The 6,937-nt window shown below is 35.1% G+C and overlaps 1 pseudogene; it reads left to right on the forward strand.

The window, feature by feature from the left end:
- The first annotated feature begins 3,739 nt into the window (after nt 1-3,739).
- LOC101562790 lies at nt 3,740-5,176 on the forward strand (annotated as a pseudogene).
- The last annotated feature ends 1,761 nt before the right edge of the window (nt 5,177-6,937 follow it).

Consider the following 6,937-nt stretch of genomic DNA (forward strand, 5'->3'; position numbering starts at 1 on the left):
TGCAGAACTGGGGATTGAACTCAGGCCCTTGTGCTTGCCAGGCAAGCACTTATTCTACTGAGCCATCTCCCCAGCCCTCTATTTATATCTTTTAAAAAATACAAAGTAGTAAAAAAGTATTAAGAATGATTCAAAATTTCATTAAACAAAGTAATATGAATTTGACAATGGTTGTCACGTTGCATGGTGTTATCTTCATTTTGAAAAATAATTTTATTGAGAAAGAAGCAGCAATGACACAATTTCAAAACAGGTTAGTAGGACAGTTACAGTAATTAATAAATTGCATATTGATGTCTTTGTAGTAGTTATTCATAGTATAAGATGCAGACATGATATCTTGTCTAAACACTATTAGTTCAAAACTTTCTTCTCATTCTGGTCTTCCAAAAACATACTGCTAATGTCATATCAATTACAACTTAGTTTTAAAAATATCAATTTTAATACAATTCCATTGTGTTGGTAATTGAACTACAGAAGAAAATAATTGTTTATTTACATAACTTATGCATGCAAATATATACTTTTATTCATACTTACAGGACCCAAACTTACATTTGATTATTAAAATCCATAATAAACCAAGTCAACAACATTTAAAAAGGTACAACCTGAAAATGTATTTCTATTTCAAATGGGTTTTTCTAAAATCTTTTTAAAAATTTTAGAGTTTGTTAACTTAGAATTGCAGAAACTTTCTGAGGGCCTTTAACAAAAACTTGCTTTCCCTTTGCAATGTTTGTAATTGCTGTACTATATTTATTTATGATTAAATGGAACCCTCAGCTAGTTGATAATGACTTTGGCTTGTAGAGAGCAATAAACAAATTTAAATCATTTAAAGTATAGCTCTATTTTGATATCAACTCTCCCAACATTATTCTAAGAAAAGAATGCCTAACATACTTTTAATGAATTTCCTCTTATGTAAGATAAAATATTTAGCAAGAGAATTTGAGATGCCCATTAGAGTATCTCATTCATAAATGTCCAGGATGTTATCTTGCAGGACCTGGTGATTTAAAGAAAGACTCATGTGCTAGACAGAATTATGCACCGAGTGCATTTACCTTTCGAGAAGAAAGATCCAAAGCCGTGTTTATAAAGACTGCTCAAAGACCCTTCATTGAAATTTGACACTCTAAAACAAAATCTGTGTTTCTCCTCTAATAAATCTCTGTAAAATGTGAAACAATTCAGTTTCCTTTTTTCATAGAAGGCACAGAGACACTAGAAAGGGATTTTCAGCTGATTACTAGTTAGTGACTTTGAAGGAACTGTTAACAGCTGTTCAAGGCCAAAATAGATTACTCTGTTTTATAGAAAACCTATCAGCGTTTTGCTACTGCACATTTCTTTATTTTCTCAGAGTTAATTGCTAAATGTCATCCACTCCTGCTGTTCTAGGGAGGCTGAATTTTCTCAAGATGTTTCATAACTTTCTCCTTGGAGATTTCAATCTTTGACAAATATTCTAATTTTTCTTAAGCAGTACTTTAAAGCACAAGCATTCTGAGTGCCCTTTATGGTAAAGATGAGTGAAAACATCATTCTCCCACTTTCTAACTTTTATTCTTAATTAAACATTTCAAGGGTGTTTCTACATATTTCTAAATGTTAGCCTGTAAAAAGGCTAACATTTTAAAACTTTTTTTATGTCCGTATTTCCTCAGTTGTCCTCTTCTGGGGTGACTGCAGTTTTCAGTCCTTTTATTGAGTGATAAATTCATATCCACTGTACTTTTCTTTACAAATCAAAAAATAATACGAGAGCAAATGCATGGGTTCAAAATATCTTCCTTTCTTAAAGCAACTATGGGTTGTTACTCTCATATACTTCAGTAGGAAGCTTATCAGCTCTTTCAAAAAGGTCTGAGTTGCAGGTATTTGTTTATATCCTTATCTGAAGGATACTTTCCTTTTTCCTCAAGCTAACATGGTCCTTTAGTCAAAATGTCACGCACCAGCCTGCCAACAAATCATAAAATAGGTAGGTGTCCCCTGAAGGTCATGTATAAATTGCTTGGCAAAGAATTATAACCCAAGTCTGGAAGTTTTACCCTTTGTGTCTGCTTCTTTCACATTCTTATTTTTCTTTCCTTTTTTGGTAACCTTACTATCATCACAAATGATTTCCCCCACCTCAGTTTGGATACTGATTTTGAGTTATTATTCTTTTGAATCAGAAGATGTGCCCATGTAATTACTGTCTAATAAATTCACTACTTTAGATAGGTGAGTTAAAAATTTTTTAAAAATAAAAAACATAATCTCCTTAGATGTTGAGGTACCTGTGTTTTCCTGTTGGCCACCTTGAGCAGGTAGGCAGTAGAAAATGGATGTGAAAACTCTCAGAAAAGAAAATTAAAAACAAAACTAACAAATATTTGGTCTCCAAAGAGTAAAATGATGAAAGTGGGTGTATATTTTCTCAGATAAGCCAGGTGAAAAATTTCAGCCACAATTTCATATAGTAATTCAGGGCAAAATACAGGTATAAAGAAACCTATTATAATATAAATTATATAAAATCTTTTAATGTTATTAGCTTCACTGCTAATACCAAAATGTAGATTTCTCTGCATTGAAGCCTTCCACATATACAATTTAGCTAAAGGTATTTCAGTTAATCCTATAAAACAAGGTGGTCAAGTCACCTCAAATCCAACTATGGAACAAAGACATTGTTTCAGGTAAGTCAAAGTCATAGTGTGTGACAGTTAAAGGTTGTGCTGGTTATCTCAGAGAAATAGGTTGGTACTTTGCTTCAAAGCCATGAGTTCAGTAGACAATAGAGGCATGGCCTGTGTTCTACAGTGAGGACCATGGAGCAGATGGTTGAGTAATAGAGAATGAATAATGTGGGGGCATTTTAAGTGTGGGAAGCTGCATAGTTTAAGAAGGACATATGGAAAAGTCATGAAGTTACTAAAATAGGTAGGTCTTAAAATAAGTGACAATAAGTTTTGCTTACTTTTCAGTTTTTCCAATATTAAAGATATCTCATCCAACCCCAACCCCAACGTTCTGAGCATACATTGTATGTAAAGAATTGGAAAAAATTATTTATTATTTTTCACAAAAGGATGATGAATTCCATGTATTTAGGAAGCTTTTTTTTTTTTTTTTTTTTTTTTGTGGTACGGGGCATTGAACTCAGGACCTTGCACTTGCAGGGCAGGTACTTATTCTACTGAGTTATTTCTCTAGCCCTTTAGGAGGCTTTTACCAGCTTAAAATTGACTGATAAGGTTTTAAAGATAATAAGAAAATCTGGAAAATAAAACAATACAAATTCATAAAACGTTACTCAGATTACCATATTAAAAGTGCTTAAGGAATAGCAGCTCTAAAAATGAGTGAATATGTTCCAGAAAGACTATTAATATCTCATTTTGTGGTTAGATTTTTTTTACTTCTGTTGTATATGCTGAAGGTAGTACCACTTCATTATTTGAAAAACCAAGAATCGCCACAGGATGATATTTCCTAAAGGCAAAATCCCTTTGCCTACCTTTTCCACTGATTTCCTGTGTCACTGGTCTCATTTACTCTGTTTCAATTGGAAAGGTGGTTTAAAACCCATTATTATTTTTAATATTTGCCTAATATTCATTGTAGAGACACTGTAACTTATTTAAAAAATCCTCTATGGTTAAGTAACTAAGGAGTTTTTAACACTACTGATGTCCTTGTCATAAAAGTAATCATTGACGCCTGGAGTGGCAGAGGCAAGATGGGTCAAAGTCAGAGTGGTGGCCATGGTTCTGGAGGTGGTAAGAAGGATGATAAGGATAAGAAAAAGAAATATATATTTAAAAAAAGGAATATGAACCTCTTGTACCTACTAGAGTGGGGAAAAGAAGAAGAAAACAGAAGGACTAGATGCTGCCAGCAAACTGCTACTGGTGACACCTCACACTCAGTGCCATTTAGAGCTACTCAAGTTAGAGAGAGTTAAAGACTATCTTCTCATGGAGGAAGAATTTATTAGAAATCAGGAACAAGTGAAACCATTAGAAGAAAAGCAAGAGTAGGAAAGGTCAAAGGTAGATGATCTGAGAGGGACTCCAATGTCAGTAGGAACCTTGGAAGAGTTCATTGATGACAGTCATGCCATTGTGTCTACATCTGTGGGCTCAGAACACTATGTCAGCATCCTTTCACTTGTGGACAGAGATCTGCTGGAACCAGGCTGCTTAGTCCTACTCAACCATTCTGTGGTGCATTCTGTGGTCGGGGTGCTGATGGATGACACAGATCCTCTGGTCACAGTGATGAAAGTGGAAAAGGCCCCCGAGGAAACCTATGCTTACATTGGTGGGTTGGACAACCAAGTCCAGGAAATTAAGGAATCTATGGAGCTTCTTCTCACCCATCCAGAATACTATGAAGAGTTGTGTATAAAACCCTCTAAGGGAGTCATTCTCTGTGGTCCACTTGGCACGGGTAAAACCTTGTTAACCAAAGCACTAGCAAACCAAACTTCAGCCACTTTCTTGAGAGTGGTTGGCTCTGAACTTATTCAAAAGTACCTGGGTGATGGGCGCAAACTTGTACAGGAATTATTTCAATTTACTGAAGAACATGTGCCATCCATTGTATTTATTGATGAAATCGATGCCATCGGGACCAAAAGATATGATTCATACTCTGGAGGTAAGAGGGAAATTCAGCAAATGATGTTGGAACTGTTGAACCAGTTGGATGGATTTGACTGAAGAGGAGATGTGAGGCTTGGGGCTGGGGAGATGGCTCAGTAGAATAAGTGCTTGCTTGGCAAGTGCAAAGACCTGAGTTCAATCCCTGGTTCTGAAAAAAAAAAAGAAAAAAAAAAGAGATGTGAAAGTTATCATGGCCACAAACCAAAGAGAAACTTTGGACCCAGCACTGACAGGAAGATCGAGTTCCCCTTACCCGATGAAAAGACCAAGAAGTGCATCTTTCAGATTCACACCAGTAGGATAAGGCTGGCCAATGATGTAACCCTCAATGACCTGATAAAGCAAAGGATGATCTCTCTGGTGCTGATATCCAGGCAATCAGCATAGAAGCTAGTCTGATGGTGTTGAAAGAACGTAGAATGAAAGTAACCAAGGAAGACTTCAAGAAATCTAAAGAAAATATTCTTTTAAAGAAATACGAAGGTACCACCAAGGGCCTGTATCTCTAGTGAGCCACAGCAGCCTTCAGGCAAGTGGTTGGGACTTTTCTCAACCCCCAGAAAGGATGAGATTTTGGAAGGTGCCCTGAGGGAGACAATTGATTTTCATCAGTAACATGGCATGTCTTTACCAGTATGGCATACAGGGTGCCTACTGGATGGCCTTTGTCTGTGGTCACTGCACTATTTGCTCTCTGCTACCCAATAAAATGTGCTCTTTCACACACACACAAAAGTCATTGAAATGTAAGAACATGTTCTGCTATTTCACTAGGTAATATTTGTAGAGACACAATTTCTGAGTAAAATAAAAGCACATGCTAAGCTTGTTGATGCATCAAATAGTCCACCAGCCAGAAGCCCACCAGCAGTATTTGGGAGTGACCAAAATTTCTTCATATCCTCATTAATACTTCTTTTTTTAAACTTTCACAACTAGTAACTGCTTCAGAACATATTTCTCTAATTTTTAGTAGGATTAAATTTCTTTTACTTGTTTAGAACATGAAAACAAACAAAAGCTCACAGGCCAAGTTTGGTCCATGACCTAATTACATATATATTAGGCCCTTGCAGAAAATGCTTGTGATCCCTGAGTGAAATCATAATTAAATATAGCCATCAGTATTAATCCTAACTAGAGTGCAGACGGTGCAAAAGGCTTTATGGGCACTATTTCATTTAATATCCTCATCAATCCTATTAAATAGATATTCCATATGACAGCTCTAGAACGGAGTAAACAAGCTCAGGGAGATTAATTTGCCCAATGCCTATAGTCCAAAGCCTATGCATTTAACTATTATATTAAATTATATGTGATTCTACTATATTCAAACTTTATATTCAGATCCAATTTATTCACATCTTCTTTTATGTTCTTTGGTAAAGTTTTGCCATTTTCTTCACAAATAAACTCTATATTATGAGTATTCTCCCTTAGGCATTTATATTTTGGTGAAGAGGATCACTTTCCATTTTCACAGATTTTCACTACCCAAGAGAGAAATAGAGTCTTATATGCTAATTTTGAAACTAGTATTATTTTTGGCTTTCCTTAATAACTGTAGTGGAATTTCAGGTACTTTTTTTTTTCTGTTTCGTGGAGGAAGACAATTATAACGAAAGATTTGTTCTTTCATCACTAATATTTATAATTTGCCTTCTGTGTATATCTTTACTGTTTGCACTTCCAGAGTGATGTTAGCAGGGAGTTTTGTACTTAGGGCTGGGTGATAAGTAATGCTACCCTCTTTCAATTACTAGGATCATAGATGTTGGTTTACCATAGATTATGATAAGGAGCTGTTGTCCTATTTATTTTATTCAGAATTTCTTAGTCTGAATTTTCAAAGAATTTATTGTGTTCTTTTTGAGTATCTATTTAGGTGACCACATGATTTTTATCTATTATCACATTAATATAAGGCATCCTGTTGCTAGATTGTTAAAGATCAAACCATCTTTGCATTCTTGAAATAATCCCTACTTGGTCATAATGTGCTAACACTTTAAAATATTGCTGCATTTAGTTATTTTTCAACAAAATAATATTTTGCATTTATATTCCTAGATGAGTTTGCTCAATGATTTTCTTTTCCTGAGATTTGTTTTATGCAGAAATGCTGCTTTGTAAAACAAACTGTGATGTTTTCTATAATTTTTAATGGTTTTAAAACTCTCTGTCTCTGTCTGTCTGTCTGTGTCTGTGTCTGTGTCTGTCTCTCTCTCTCTCTCTCTCTCTCTCTCTCTCTCTCTCTCTCTCTCTCT

Source organism: Octodon degus, unplaced genomic scaffold (assembly GCF_000260255.1).
Source record: "Octodon degus isolate 3935 unplaced genomic scaffold, OctDeg1.0 scaffold00013, whole genome shotgun sequence".
NCBI lineage: Eukaryota > Metazoa > Chordata > Mammalia > Rodentia > Octodontidae > Octodon > Octodon degus.